We start from the raw sequence: 17295 nt of genomic DNA, 5'->3' as shown, positions 1-17295 counted from the left end.
AGAGAAGAAACAGTTAGTGTTCAACTTCAGAACAAGAGAGCAGGGAAAAGGTCTAAACGACAAAAGAGAATGAAAAGATTGAGGAAAAGGGACACTCAGGGAACTGACTCGAGCATTAGGAGCTCCCCAATGCAACAGCTGCTAAATCCCCGATATTAAATCTAAACCGCACTTCCAGTTTAGAGGGGATGCAACATCGGGCTCATTCACCTCCTGCTAACACACAAGGGTGAGAGCTTACATTACCTTAAGAGCATGGAGAGTCAAAGCCTCTCATCGCCCCGTGAGCGCCACGAGAGCATTCTCAACAATAGCAAAAGGAGAACAAGCTATTCATGGCCATTAACGACACAATGACAAGTACCGTCGTGCCGACAGCTCGGGTCTAACTAGGGGCCTCATATTCCTCAGCCTCATTACGCGGATCTTCATTATGCCTGGGTTGGGCCTTGGGTCATCTACGTGGGTTTCAGAAAAAGATGAGAAAAATAACACTGCGGGTGCAAACAAAAGATTCCGTTTCCTCGCTGTCATCGAGATTCATTATTTATTCTCCTCTTTCAGATTCAGAAGAGGCCGGGCAGAAAGCCGCAGGCGAGGACATAGAGTGGAACAAGAGCAGGAAGACGAGCTGGAAGCACACTGGAGGGGACAGGCTGTCTGGAAATGACCTCTTTCACTGCTGTTCTGTCTACATGCTGAAAAGTTCAGCAGTCAGCCTCTAAAAGCTACTGGGTCTTGTTTCTCTAAGTAGTCCGTGGAGCATCACTGAGAAACACGCAGTCTGAAGATACTAAGATGTGACGGAGGTGCAATAATCCACGACTCATGTTCTGTTGGATTTACATAAGAAGTATTCTTTAGAATCCCGAGGGAAAATTCTACGAACAAATGATGCTCTGAATTCTTCTGTTTATTAGTGGCAACAAGCCTAAGGGTGCAAAATGGGATTGCATATATTACCCCAACGAGGCCCTCAGGGTGGAATGTACTGTATAGGCACATCACATTACAGACTCATTACAGAACATAATGAAGTGTGTAATAGAAAGCTAACTGAATGAAAGGTGAGAGTTAGATTGAACCGAAAGTGGAATTTCCATTTGAAAGAAGCTAACTCTGTAAATAATACAACTGAACACTGTAGTATGACTGTATCGTCACACAAAAGTGTTCCTGTGGCTCAGTGGTAGAGCATTGTGAGTTCAATTCCCAGGGAACACACATACTGATAAAAAAAAAATGTATAGCCTGAATGCACTCTAAGTCGCTTTGGATAAAAGTATCTGCTAAATGTATCTTGCTATCGCAAGGCCACTCACATATATTGATTTTCAATCACATTTTCAGCATCACAATATTGAATAGATAAATTATTTGGAAAGTCTTTTATGCTCACTGTAGCTGTATTTATTTTAACAAAATGCACTTTCTATTTTTATATATTTTCCAACCATTTATATATTTTTATTTATTTCTTGTGACTGCAAAGCTGAATTTTTTTATTAATTTCTTTAAAAGAAATTGCACTGACCCCAAATTTGTGAATGGTATTGTAAGTTATATGCCAATATTATGATTTAGTTTTTAATATTTATCAGTATCAGCCAGCATTCGATTTTGATATCCTGATGCCTTGTAGCATTTAAAATGACTCATTTTAGTTTTCAGTATTTTATTTTTATTCAGACAGAACCGTATTGAATTTTAATATCGGCCATTTATTATAATCAAGCATAACATGACAATATTTAATCGGCTGAACGGTACTGAAATTGTAATATCATGCATCTCTACTATTAGAGAGGTTGTATTTGTTTAAAACACTACACCTCCATCACACTTCAAGATTAATCTTTGAATAAAACCTCTCAGACAAACAGCTTAGTGTTATTGAAATGACAAAATGCATTAGGCTCTGTTCTGCTGCCATGTATTTCAATGGTTGCAGTATTACATGACAACCATGAAACAAATGGGTAACTAAAAGTATTTCACCCGAGACCGTGATACTGAAATATGAAGCCATACCATTTTACTTCTCATTAATGAGTCTGTGCACATAGAACAATAACCTAAAACTCAGATCAATATGGTGGGCCACAATGTGTATTTGTTGTCTCCTCTGCCTGACTGGCATCACAATAGGAACGACATGTTTTATTGTCTCCATTTCACACACTAAAGATCCTTTTTATAAAACTAAAACTCCCTTTTGGATTTTTTTATCCTGGTGCACTTATTTTTGGCTTTGGAATACAACAATGCAGTAGTTTTCACTGACTTTGAGGTATGTACGCAAATAATAAAAAAGTGCTCCGTGTCCAGACTCTTGAGAGAAAAAGGGTCCTTTAAAAGACGCAATCCAACTCTGTATTCCCACCTTGTCAACCAAAGGAGACACTGACATGATTCAGGACATGCACGTATTAGAGCTCAATGCAATTAACCGACCAATTCCCTGATCCCCCTGCATCTGAGCCCCTCTGTGAGTGATGTTATGGGACTGCTGGCAGCTCTCTCAACGATAAAGTAAAATCAACCCATCCACTCAGACAGGAGTCATGACCGCATCTTAAGTTTATGTCAGCATGTCACCATGCAATGGTTATTTATTTCTGTCCTCATTTAGGAGAAGCTACTGACCATTTACATATAATCATTTAGAAACTGAAGAGGTTGCTGACGTTGGAGCGAAGACACAGATTACAACCGCTGACATGATACTTAGAATTTTAATAGTGATTGATTTCATATACAGTTAAGCACAGTGTTCTACTGTACTACACGTTTCCATCTGTCACATGATTTCTGTCTTCATGTACAAAACTAGATTAGATTTGTTAACAATACATGCACCAGTTACAGCTACATTTACACTGTAAGCCTGATGCTCAATTATGATTTATTGCTCAGATTTGATTTTGTGTTTGGCTGTTCATTTTATTTATATTTTTTAAACATGTCCAATATTAGATTTGTGTGAACCTGTCACAGTCCTCAACTGCCTCGCATGTGCAAAAGAACAATAACAAAGATGGCACACAGCATGCTGTCATATAGAAGTACACATGGAGGCCACTGAAGTTAGTGCTTACGCATTCACTAATAAGGTGATGTGTCGCGAAAGCTAGTGAATCTGTTTGCAGATGATAAGTAGGACAAAGAAGAGGATGAGGGGGAAGAGTGCTACTGTAAGTTTTTCCTCAGGTTTTATTTGTTGTCACTGTAATACTTGAGTTGTAACACCTCACTGTCCCTCCACAAAGTACCTTTACAGCTGTCTTCCATATTAACCAAGTGACCAAAAAACTACCAGCGTGTTCTGAACTACCATCTTTCAAATTACTCCCGTCAGCTAAGAATTGTGACAAACGTCAAATCAGAGTGACAAAGTTGCATGAATTCTGATATGACTGTTCAGATCTGAATTAGGGGCACATATGAAAGTAGAAAAAATTGTATTGAAAAGATCAGATTTCAAGCGGTTTGTGCTGAAAAAAAAGAAAGAAACAGATATGAGTCTTTGAAGAACACAACAATTTAAAACAACTGCTTTTAAAATAATATTCAGTGTCTCATGATCAGAAATCATTCTAATATGCCGATTTGAAGCTCAAGACCAGGTCTTTTTATTATCAGTGTAGAGAACAATTGTACTTGAGTTTTTGAGTTTTTGTGGAAAACATTTTTTAAGGATCCTCAAGAATAGAATTAATCTGAAATAGAAATATTCTGTAATATACATTTTTACTGTTATATTTTAGCAGTTTAATTTGTCCTAACCAAATAGAAGTATTCATTTATTCAAAAAAAAAAAAAAAATCTTACTGACCTTCAGTCTTTTTAACAATATGACTTATACTATGTTTTCATATCCCTGACTTTGTTTACAACTTGTAAATCCAGATTAAATTCAATTTTATTTCAGATTCTGATGGTACTGTTTATATCTACATGCAGACCCACTGAAAGTGTTTCCATACATTTGCGTCATACATATTACATTTTCTGCACATATGAAGAACCATATTTAGTGTCAATGTTACCATAGCACTGTGAAGCCTGTGAGACCTGTCAGTGTTCCTGTCACGAGAAAGCAACAACATCAGCTGATTAAAGAATTTTGGCAACTCAGCATGGCACCCCAGTGCATAATTGGCTGGTTTGCCTTAAATTATGCCAAGAAAGCTTTCTCCTCATTTTTCTGACTTTACTTAAAAAATGTGGGATTTAGAAGCAGCTTCCTGAAATTCTATCTTGCTTAAACTAAACCCCAATTACTTGAGAAGTCATCTTTTAATCCATTTGTATGAAATAGTCAGATTCAGAGTTTCACATGCTAATTAATAATTTATTTAAAGGATTATTTGAGAAGCAAATGGAAAACATGATATCTGAGGTTCTTATATGAAGCTTTTCATTCCAGCTCAGCCCTGCACGTAAACATATCTACTGTGTGGATTCACAATAAGATGAGCATATAATCATATGGCTGTAACTAGTGGTAACTCAAGCAAAAATAATAAGGTACTCTGTCTCTGATTATTATTACTAAAGCTGTTTTCAACCAAAAGGTCAAAGACTTTCTCACATGAACCATGTGATTGACCTGAAGGATCTAACTGTTAAGATAGCCTTGTCTTGTCTCATTTGGATGCATGGACCATTAAGAGTGCCATGGTCTGTTAAATTGCAGCAGCCAAGTAATTCCTTCCTCAATCTGAATGATCAGTGTGTGTGTTTGGACCTAAGTGCTCTAAGCAATGGCTATCTACACACATTAGTTCAATAGGTACTAATCTGTCCTGAATTTTTGCCTTAAAACTTTCAATCGCTATCAATCTTGTTACAAAGACTGCCAAATGCTATTATACAAAAAAAAAAAAAAACCCAAACAATATTTTGCAAAGGGCAAACAAACAGAGTCAACAGATAAGCCAATCTCTTGATCAGCAGCACTCCGTCCTGAATGAAGTAAGTGTGGATGAGAAAGCGTGGAACTGAAAAACACAGCGGGGAAATTTAGCGAATGCTCTAGGTCGCTTAATTCTGGGGACATGGATTATTCATGTGGCAACCACTGATCATCATGACCCTCATAAATCAAACAATGTGGCATCTCGCACCACCACTGAGCCCGGTTACAGCCTGCTAATCTCAATGCCATCCTTCATCACTATAACCTTTCCTTATCCGCAGTCTACACCCCAAGACAGAACTGAGTTTGAAGCGGCAGGTCTTTCACGCTGATCTTATTTCACCTGTTTATGCAAAGAACAACGCAAACTTTATCTCTCTTGTCATGCTGTGTGCTCTGCTCCTGCATAGGCTATCAAAGGCCTCCAGCCATCTAACTCAGGACACCTGGTTGCAGAACACTGGATGCCGCAGGCTTACAGGAGACTAAATATAATTTAGGCCATGTTTATCTCTCGTATTAACATCTATCCGATCACAAGTGCTCAACTGAGACTACTGTGCATCTAAAAAGCACCTTCAGTGACCGCTTGTGTTTGGAGGGTCTCTGAATTCATATATGCATATACATCAATTATGTCAGTGCTTCAGTGCATATTTATGAATATGCAAAAAAGTAAACATCTCAAAGATTTTAGACTCTTTTTACATTGAATATACATAAGCTGTTATTGGATTTTTAAATTGTGCACACTCATTTCCTCCATTTTTCCATTTAAATGACCTTTTCTGTGATCTAACGATCAATTTAAAATGAATAATCAATAATGTAAAATATTAAGGTAAATAAACATTACTAATTTAAAAGGTTAATTCACCCCAAAATTACAATTCTATCTTCACTTACTCATCACTTTTATCACAAAAGAAGATATTTTGTAGAATGTTGGTAACTAAACAGTTTTGGTTACTATTGATTTCCATTATGCAGACAGAAAACAGACATTTCTCAAAATATCTTCTTTTATGTTCCACAGAATATTAATAATAAGAGTCACACAGGTTTGGAATGTTAGTAAATAATGATAAAAATTGTATTTAAGGGTGAACTACCCCTTTTATAATGCTGTAAAATGCAATCTGTAGCAAATCTCAAAGCAATATCCTATGTTATATTGTAGCGTACACTATACTTGTGATTCTTTTTTGTGATTCTGTTTACATAATACAATTGTTTTCTGTATATATTTATTATGTGTGTGTGTATATATATATATATATATATATATATATATATATATATATATATATATATATATATATATATATATATATACACAGTTACATTTATATATTAAATATATTTATATATGATATAATGTTTATATTTTTAATATATTTTTTACACACACATATAATATGTAAACAAAAACTAAATATATTTATGTAAATACACGTAAATATTTTCAAATATATGCTGTATGTGTGTGTATTTATATATACATAATAAATATACACAGTACACACACATATAATATGTAAACAAAAACTTTTATTTTGGATGCGATTAATCGTTTGACAGCACTATATATATATATATATATATATATATATACATACACACATATATATATATATATATATATATATATATATATATATATATATATATACATACACACATATATGTATGGCTAAGAATATACTGCACCAACAGATCAACAACTTTCTGGAGCATAAATACAAAGAAAGCAATGATTACAATCATTACTGAAGTATTAATGAAGAAACCAAGAAGTTGAAGGCAAAAAAAAAAAAAAAAAAACAGACAAGATCGACACTAATGAGGGATATATTTAACAGCTCTCTGCCTGTTAATGTACCTTGTGCTCATTTGCTATTTCAGTATGGCACGCCCTATCTTGTGTCAAACACACCAAGTCTTACAGTCTTAATTGGATTTATTTTGAGCAAGTGACTGAAACCCTTCTTCCTGAACTCTGTGCTGCTCCACAGTTATGATTCATAATGTCTACATGAGCCTGAAAGAAACAGAAAAAAAAGCTTAATTAAGCAGAATAAAAAGTCAATAAGGACATATTACAGCCTCTCTGCAATCAAATGCATTTGTTTGTTTGATAATTCTGTGAAAATGAATAAGACATAAGTTATTGACCAGTCTTCATACGGTCACATGCTTCACACCCCCTCAAGCCTCGACACGGCATCCCACTGCCCCAGTCAGAGGGCAACGGCAGGGGTTCCTTGTCTCCTCACCAACCCCCAGCAGGTTCCAAACAAGCTCGCCACAGCCCAGTCAATTACTTCCCCTGTGACTTCTCACATAATAATAGGATCATATGCATCTGGTGCATGTCATCTAGCAAATTAGAACAAACTAACAGCATGTCAGCGAAGGAGGGGGCGCTATGTTTGTATACGAAACACCTTTGCACTTTCAAGTGCAGCCTTAAGACAGAAATGACAGTGGAATATTAAAGCTCTTAGGGTCTGGATGTAGTGCCTTACAGTGGTGCATACAAAACAATGCGATCGGTTATTGCTTTATAGTTCCGGCAGACTCTCAGGCCAGGGCTTAAGTCAGCACAAGCGCAGTAGGGCAAGGTATAGAGATGGGTGGAGAGAAAAAGGTGAAAAGGAAAGATACGGAGAGGCAGGGAAGCAGGCTGAGCGGCTCGCCGTGAAATGCTGAAACAACAGCATGGCTGCCAGGGCAATTTTACAGCTCAGTGGTTTCACACCTCAGTCGTCGCCCTTCCAACTCTGAACATCCAAGTCCATTCTGCGTCTTCATTTATTTGGTGTCAGCATCCGAGGAGGTGCAAGGCATGGCATGGATCGGAAGCCCATCCCAAATGTCTTCGGATAAGTGGTGTGTGAAGACGACAAGTGAGCAGAGAGAGAAAAAAAAAAAAGCATTATTCGGCTTCCCAAAACCATGTTACGGGTGACTCTCTCCTACATTCGACGAATCATTATTAATGAGCTTTGAACACAAAATACACACCCAGATCAGCCTTGGCACATTGGCTTCAAACTTGATTTAAGTGAAGCTGTCCATCTTCGCTTAGTCCTTGCAAGACAGATAAATTCATTCGGTCTTAATCTAAATGTCCAGTAAAAATAACAAACGAGGGCGGTGATCTATGGTGTCCCTCAGCATGGAGGCCGAACTTCAAAATTTGACATAAGTGCTACGATTTCTGGACACATGAATTTGACGAAACAATCCACTGTGTAAAAATAACATGCTACATTGCTTTCCCCCTAAACTTTGACTTTGTCAAGGTCAAAGCAGTGAGCTAATGGTTTATTAACCTGCACTGTTGCTGCTGCACCATCGACAGGGAAGTAAAAAGCTATGATCGTGACATGAGTGCGTGAAATATGGAGATATGACTGGGGTACTTAAAAGACTAAGAATAAGGTTGATGTGCCCTGGCCTTAGAGAGGTGACATATTCGCTCCATCTACTGTACCCACACTATTAAATATACATGCTCAATTCATTGCAAAGTCCTCCTTAAGTCCTTGAGGAGCATGGGGGGGGGGGTAACATTTAATATAATACAGACGTTACATAATCCATGATGGATATGATGGAGTGCTGTACATATGTGCTTACTAGTGAGTGATTTTTTTTTAAACTTCAAAATTATTACTTAAATGAAATCATAAATAAGTAACATAATTGTTATAACAATCAAGTAAATAGTTTTCTGTTGGTTGTGTATAAAAATTATTACAAAAACTAATTTTCGTAAACTACTATATATATACTGTATATATATATATATATATATATATATATATATATATGTGTGTGTGTGTGTGTGTGTGTGTGTGTGTCTGCTTGTGTGTATATATATATATATATATATATATATATATATATATATATATATATATATATATATATATATATATATATATATATATGTATATATATAGACTTCAGTAGATTATTATTATTTTTTAAATGTGGCTCCAGTAGAGTAGGAATATTATTATGCTGTCTTTATTACATAAAATGTCTTTGTCCATAGCAATAAATTCTCATAATATAAAAGCAATCCCGAATGAGGGCCATCAAAACATTTGAAAACACCTGCTATAGATTATAAGTTACATTTAAACTATGACATAGAGATGCTTGTCCATAGCAATAAATTCTCTTATTATTACCAATATAAAAAATAGCAACTATACTCTACACTGAAAAAAATGCTGTCAAAACAATTTTCACTCAGAAATTGCAAGTAAATTTCAGAAAGAATTACAAAGAAAAACATTTGCATATTTAATTTTAAGTGGAATAACTGGAATAGTATTTTCTTGTAAAATGCACTAATTTTTGTATTATTTACATCTACCAAAAAAAAGACTAAATCGTTTGACAATGACAAAAAAATACCACAAGTACCTCGGTGCATTATTAAAAGTAACAATGCAACATCAGCAACATTAGTTATGAATAACACAATATTTTGTCATTTTTAAATGTCATGTTCCCCAACACTGTCCTTGAGCACACCACTGCCAATATTAGACTGTCATACAAAAACATCTAGTTAGAGTAGAGTGCACCCCACACACGCACACACACACACACACACACACACACACACACACACACACACACACACACACACACACACACACACATACATTCATGAATGCATTAACACAAATGCTTCTCAGAACTTGGCTGAGAGACATGAAAAAAGTGAGAGTTCATTAGGAACAAATGTAGTCTATAGAAAGGAACCTCTTAGAAGGATCATCTGATGAGCATTATTGCAGTCTTGCGCAAAGCGAGTTAGTGCGATTAATCTCGCACCTCTTCCAACGCCGCGGCTTCCTCCGCACAGGTCATCACGTGGGGTCCCTCACCACACACAGGCAAACAAATGAGCCATTACCGCCATCACTCAGGCTCCAATTAAACAACCCATGCAGCCCCTGCTCCTCACAATCACTGCCAATTAAAGCCCAACTGTGTGAATTCCAACACCACTAATTACATGAACGTGATAGCACTTTCTGACATTTAATTTACAATACTGTTCAAAATTAATAATTAAATCTACTCTGCCCAAGGTAAGACACTCTGCGCCTTTATGTGAATTAAATCACATTTTTTCAAAGGTTTAAAGCCAAAAACTCACAAAGAATGTTTCAAGGTAAAGTGCAATTATTAACTCAAGGTAAATGTGTGTTGTCTAGATGTAATTTGCAATAGAAGCAAAAGCAGAAGTGTTAAATATTTAAAAGCTAATGATTAAATCCTACCTTAATATCTGAACACTGGACCCCATGGGGTGGCACTTAAAAGACAAGTCCCAAAAAAGTTTTCACATGCACATTCTCTCTTTAAATAACTTACCAGTAACTATTTCAGTCAGTCTGTTCTCCTTCGCTAACTCAGCTGATGGGACAGTCCACGGTTACCAGAAGTAGTAGCTCTCATCACCACCTCCATTCTCATAAGCGAGACTGTGATAGGAGTAAAAGTGGCCTGGTCAGAGATCACTGAATTATTCATATGACTGGTAGGTGTTGTTGATAGGGCAGCTCTTCTGCATTTCCAAGTCCCAGGTGTGGTTTTAACAGCTCTGTGTTCACAGTCCTGCCTATAGCTGCCATTGATTGCAGGCTAAAGACCCTGCTGCTGAATAAGCAAAGGAGCTTTACATAGTGGCACATGGTGCATCCAATAACACTACACATCCATCACAGCCCTTGACACCCACTGGTACGGAGGGGAGGGAGGGACATCCTACAGTACCTCTGGGTTTAGAGTTAAAGACAGAGCAAAGAATAAATGACATTAAAACAGGACTGTTCAGCATGATTGAAGCTAATCTAATATCCCACCGTGCTTCTGATGACCGCTGACTTGGGAGACATGGATTTGAGTACAATACAAGGCTGCAATAAAAAAGGCATTTGGACTCTGTGGAGTCATGCATAATAATGCGGCTCTGGACTAAATGTTTCCTAAAATGTAAGAGAATGACATTTCTTTAAACCTCACATTTAAAGAACTGGATCAAACTAATGTTTTGCTGGTTAGGGGACAGTTCACTCAAAAATCATCACTCTTGTTATTCCAAACCTACATAACTTTCTTTCTTCTGTTTTCCATACAATCAAAGTCAGTGAGTCTAGTGTTGTTTTGGACCGCAATGACTTATTGAGAGAAACAGTTGAAATGCTATATGGGTTTGGAATGACACAAAGGTGAGTAAATGATGACAGAATGTTTGTTTTTGGGTGGACTATTCCTTTAAGGTGGTCTTGTATGCCCCTGTCATATGTTCTGGAAATTGGTATGGGAATGGATATGTCAACTTGCACGCATACAGTACATACACATATTGCAATGCAGGAAAGAAAAACAAAGCTGCGAAAATGCCCATAGCACTACGTACCATTAAAGGTCACAGTAGGTCATTTCTCAGAATCAACTGCCTCTGGCATATCAAAATATAAAGCCATAAATAACCTGTGCCTGTCCCTTTTACATGGAGACTTTTTCCATGTGAAAAGAATGTAAAGTGCTTCCCTGGCTGTGTTAAGTACAAATGTTAGATTTTCATTAAAGATGATGTAATTGGCTGCAAATGCACATTCGTTGTGTATGGAACGCTCATTAAAATGTATGTGAAATATTAAAAGCTAGCACCAACCCTTTGTAACAAGCTCGTGTTTCATTAAAAGTCCAAGAAAGAGAGTTGCACCAGCAGTTCAAGAGATAATGGAGAACTGTTTCCTTTTTGCTCAGACCTTTGGATGTCATCAAACACACTGAGCTGTTCTACGTTACAAGTTCAATTGAGATGTCCCTGAGCACAGCTGTCTGGCCTAGGACAGGACAGAAGGAAACACCAAATGCAATTTCCACCCAGGTGATCCCACCCCAGGGCCCCAGCAGGGTTTAGACGAGGAAATTAAACTCAAAGCTGGTCCCGCTGCTTGAGAACTCCAGTCAAATGAACAGCCAATGTGCAGTCTTTTACCACTTCACAAAGAAAATATTAGCAGAATAAAGAAAGAGGTTTCCTGCGGGGTGTGGAGCGAAGCGGCTCACGCAGAATGGCTAATGTCCTCTCTCCTGAGTGATGGAGACGTCTGCAGGTTCAACTCTAACGACTCCCGGAGCCTGTGCAGAGAATAGTAATTTACCAATCACGCTGTCCATACATGAGCAGAGAGCACACTGGGTAAAAAAAAACAACAAAACATTATGATAAGTTCAGACACATCACAAGGCTTACCCATCAGTAAGAACGGCTGTACACAAACCTCTTTAAAAAGTAACTGAGAGCTACAGTCAATGGAGGACTAAGAGGAAACCAACTAAAACGCGCAGAACACAAAGTACCGAGCAGAACAGACTCGGCATCCCCCTCAGTACATCCATTAAGATGTCTCACAATACAAGACGGATCCATGGAACACTGAGCTTGTTTAGGTCTCTCTATTGTGAGTGCTGGGACAGGAATAGCTTGAAGCAAAAAAGCATAAAGTTAATGGGGGACACACTCTCTGGGATTGCAATGGTAAATTATGACTCCCATAATATACAATTCAGGGGCACTCTTGGTTTACAGTAAAGGCTGGATGAAGTCCTTGGGCTATAGTGCTCATAATGGGTGCCGTAACTGAAAGCCTGTAATGTTAATGAATAACCAACTCAATCCAGATCCAAAATGATGCTATAACTCCAAAGCTCCAGTGGAGCCAACAAGCAGATGGCCTGGTTTCTGTGAGCTACTCAATTTTGCATTAATGTAACCTTTCAATATAAGGAAAGATTTATAAGCGGCATTAAAAACGATGACCCTTCCCCACTTCAATTACAAAACAGAGCCGTTTAGTTTCCGCGCTCGCGACGATCCCTCATAAGAAACACCCTGCGGCGTGACGACATCGGGTCAGGAAGGCTGTACGGCTCTGAGAGCTGGTCTTTATGGTAATACTGCTCTGATTGAGATAAGTGGCAGATGCAAGCAGGACCATCAGCAGTATTTGTAAAAAGTCAGTGGATTCTCGAGGGAGAGCTGCTTGTCATTACAACCGCCAGGAAAAGACCTGATGAGTGCATTATTCAGGACCCGGCAGAGCCGCGGCTAAGAGGTGAGGAGTTGGCATCTGAGAGACGAGCTCCACATCAGTGCTTGTTAATTAGCTTTCCTTAAAGATGCTCACAGCCAGTCTTTATTTGATTCTATTCTTGTTGCCTCTGTACTTACAATTGTGTGACTTATCATTCGCCATCTGTACTGAAGAGCGCAGGAAGATATGAAAGATTGTTTCACTCCTTACTAGCTGGTGAAATCTTTAGGATTGGCTGGATGTTGAAACACTGGAGCTTTTCAGGGAGGGCTGCCTGTTAAAACCAAATACATACACTACATTTCAAAAGATTCAGTTGGTAAGATTTTTTTTAAGATTTTGAGAAAAGTATCTTTCCAAGGATCCATTTATTTGATCAAAAATATTGTAAAACTAGTGATATATTCCTGTCATGGCAAAGCTGAATTTTCGGCAGCCATTAATCCACTCTTCAGGGTCACGTGATCCTTCAGAAATCATTCTAATATGCTGATTTGGTGCTCAAGAAACTTACTGTAAATGTTAAAAATAGTTATGCTACTTAATATTTTTGTGCAAACCATGATACATTTTTTTAGGATTCTTTGATGAATACAAAAATCAAAAGAACAGCATTTATTTAGAAATCTTTGGAACGTTATAGTTGCCTTTGTTGATGCTTTAATGCATCCTTGTTGAATAGAAGAATTAATTAATTATTAAAAAAAAAAAAAAAGTTTTGCTGACTTCAAGCTTCTAATCCTACATTCACCAGACTCTAGACTCATAGGGTTGGAACATTTTCAAATCCTCAAAACAAAATCTTTTTCATGTCTTGCCTGGTTACATTTATTTATAAATTATAAAGTATTTGATCATTTAGAAGCTAGTTTACCCTTCTATCCCCCACTTCTATGTAACACATAGTCACACTGCGAATGGCTGACTTTATATTTGACACTAATGTCTTTGCAAAGAAAAAGTCCCCTGAGAGCTGTCTAAACAATCTTCCTCTTTTAAGTGTTCTGTTGGAAAAATGCAGCACAAAAGAATTGTTTGATTATTAATGAGTAGTCAACACGGCAAATACGAGCTGTTCTGTTTTCTAAAGACGTTTTTGCTATGTTTCATGCAAGCCAATCCATTTAAACAATCTGCTCCAGACATTACTAAAAAGGCTTTTTTGGTCTTACTGTGTAGTCTTTTTTGTACATTCATATAGAACCTTATAAAAGCCTAACAAGCACTCTATTTCTTTACTTTTCTGTAATTAAAGACATGTTTGTCATGCCTCTTTCAAATTAGATTTGGGAATTTTCCTCCCAGTGGAAACGTAAACACTAACCTCTGGGTTAACGTGGAGAAAAACAACTGTGAGACTGAGACCAAGTACTGACACAAAGATCTTAATTGAAAGAACAAAATGTGCTTTTCTGAGACAGGCGATGACATGCAACATTGTAGAACACAGTGAAAATATACTAAGGTCAGGAGACAAGGATGAGGAAAGATACATGCTATCAAAAAACAAAACAAACAAAAAAAACCTGTGGCTGTCCTTGATCTGACAGCTTCTGTATATGCCATCAGAGGAAATGAGAAACATACATCAAGGTTTTCAATTACAGAGCAAAAGCTGACCCAAGAAGGTTCAGCTAATGGCTTTATATTTTTCATTAACATTTCTTAATACTCCCACTATGACCCCAGGGTATTTGTTCAGTGTATAATGTTCAATACGCTTCGGATAAAATAACATCTATCGGGCAGCTCATTAAGAAATCAGCTTGATTTGCAGAATAAAGGTCAGGTCTTAGTATACCATTGAAGGTTCCTCTACTGAGCACTGTCTTTAGTTCCATTGCATAGCATCCAGTGTTACTGTAAAAGACATGTTAATATGTGCATTGTGAGATATAGTTAGGCTTCCTGTATTACAAGGTTTGACCTATAAATGGCTGTTTACATCAAATCAGATACTGAACACATACACACGTGAAATACTGAATACCATGTTAAAGTAGAATAATAGAGATGATTGATTTCCTCTGAATTTCGACCGGTCCAACCCCCCCAACAAATAAAATGTTTTTAAAAAAACATTACCAGAAATGTATAATCAAGTGAACTCCAGCATAGGAACATCTCAAATACAATTTTATATGCCCATTCCAATGTAGAAAATGATTCATTCTTATTATAACTGGCTGTTGTTTCATCCATCATTTTATGGTTTACAAAGACAGACTGTTTAATAATAAACCTACATACGTATTCTTATCATCTCAATTTTTTTTGTTGTGCATTTTTCACAAATAAGGTAAAATAGGGCCTGAAAGTTGTATCTTACGCTCATATAAATAAAAAGACTTGCATAACCTTCAACTTCAAATGGTTAAAGTAACTATTATATGAGCTGTTTTATTTTCTATTCATTTTATATGAGGCTTGCCATTTTAAAAGCCTTTTACCAAAGAATGTAAATAGTTTAAAACTCCAATATATGTGATTATGAGATTTTCTAGCACTTAACGTTAAATGAACACCAAACAGACATTTTTATATCATAAATAATGAATAAAAAATATATATATATATATATATATATATACTTGATATATATAATATATATATATATATATATATATATATTTAACAGAGCATGGAACACTGCCTGCATATTCAGATATTAATCCTGTTTCAGCAAAGGTAAAACATTCTCTTAGGGAAAAGTCCTATGTAGCTCCATCAATCGCTCTAGTAAAGTGAGCCCATCAGCAGTGATAGGACAGATAGGTATAAATCTGAAGAGCAGCAAAACACTAGAAACTATTTTATATAATTTATGACGTCACATACAAACAAACACAGGGCCATAAACAATGCATCTCAAGTCTTCCATGATCAGTACATGTCTAAAGCATCCTAATGCATAATACATCTACAATCCAACAGCCACTTCGTCTATTCAAGTCTCCATATCCTGTTTGTGTCAGTCAATAATTAAGGTACAAAACTGACATGAAAATAAAAAAATTAAAAAAACAGTAGACATATAAAGGAAATGAAAACCAAGCAGAGACTCTGATGAGGGTCACAACAAAACAAGGACACTTCATCCAGTTTCTATAGCAATTTGCCAAACACTGATGATTACCTTTACACACACATAAAGCATCAGTCTTTAAAACTCAAAATGGATATGCCATGATTCTTAAATCTCTTTGATTATATTAGCATCTACATCCTCTAACAAGTTTCATGCAGTGGCTGAAACAAACATAAAATATAAAAATGAGCTAACAGCTTGTGATACTAATGTTCAATTTATGTTGTCGTGATTAAATTTAACCAGACTGAATAAAAATAAATAAGCCTTTCAAATCTGAATACTAAAACAAAAGGATGCAGCTCATTTTCTGCATTGATCTGAGTCAGTGTATAGCCACAGAATACTAATGAAATCTTAATTTGAACTACCCCTATATGCTTCAATTCACCAGCACCAGTACCTAACCAATTAAAACCAATCTCATCTGCAATTTGAAAATCATCAGGTCTAAATATTTCAGAAACATGCAAAAGCACGTCATAAATTTAAATTTGATTCCGAACTTAAAATGCCAGGCAAAGCATAAAGTTAAAGCACATCGTCCTTGGCAATTCAAACAACTATTAGCAATGCACAGCCAGTGTTCTTTCATTAATCAGCACTAATTAAGACTATTGATTGAAGCAAACATCAGGATTTCCAGCTGAAAGGGTTTACTAGACTGTAAACTCTTCAGGCGATGGCACAGCAAGGAAAATAACCAAAAGATTTGCCTTTGCCCTTGGTTCAGGCTTCACTTTGCAAACCAGCTCAGAAAATTAAACCAAAAATGCCCCTGCTTCCCTGTCATTAAGTGCTGTCAGGACGAATCAGAGCTCACAGGCCAGTGGTGCTGCACAAAGCAGCGCTCAGTCTCTCATTGTTGAGCCTCCTGTCTCACTCACACACATGCATGCTCAGTCACACAGAAGGTTAGGCTTGACAACAATGTCCCAGGATTCAAAACATAACACATCAAGGTCATATTGAGCTAGTGGTAATAGGTACAAGCAGTCAACATCATCAAGCATTATCATTATTTTCATATTTGCTCTAAATCTTGTGCATCATTTATTTAGATATTGTTGTTGTGGTATTATATTATTCATGATTCTCTAGTCAAATGTAGTGTCTGTATTTACATAATAACTATTTATTATATT

At 36.7% G+C, this 17295-nt stretch overlaps 1 protein-coding gene across 4 annotated transcripts in view; it reads right to left on the bottom strand.

Annotated features, from left to right (window-relative positions):
• The window catches only part of megf11 (multiple EGF-like-domains 11), a 102374-nt gene that overhangs the window by 82677 nt on the left and 2402 nt on the right, over positions 1-17295 (bottom strand). The window contains exon 2 of one of the 4 annotated variants that reach the window (XM_042744119.1): positions 10328-10437. The exons of the other annotated variants lie outside the window; for them this stretch is intronic. The gene's annotated coding sequence lies outside the window, so the exon portion shown is untranslated. The remainder of the gene's footprint in view (positions 1-10327; positions 10438-17295) is intronic. 4 annotated transcript variants of the gene reach the window in all.

This window comes from Cyprinus carpio, chromosome B18 (genome assembly GCF_018340385.1).
Source record: "Cyprinus carpio isolate SPL01 chromosome B18, ASM1834038v1, whole genome shotgun sequence".
NCBI classification, from domain to species: domain Eukaryota; kingdom Metazoa; phylum Chordata; class Actinopteri; order Cypriniformes; family Cyprinidae; genus Cyprinus; species Cyprinus carpio.
The sequence above is the reverse complement of the archived record's forward strand: the minus strand, read 5'-3'. Positions and strand labels throughout refer to the sequence as shown.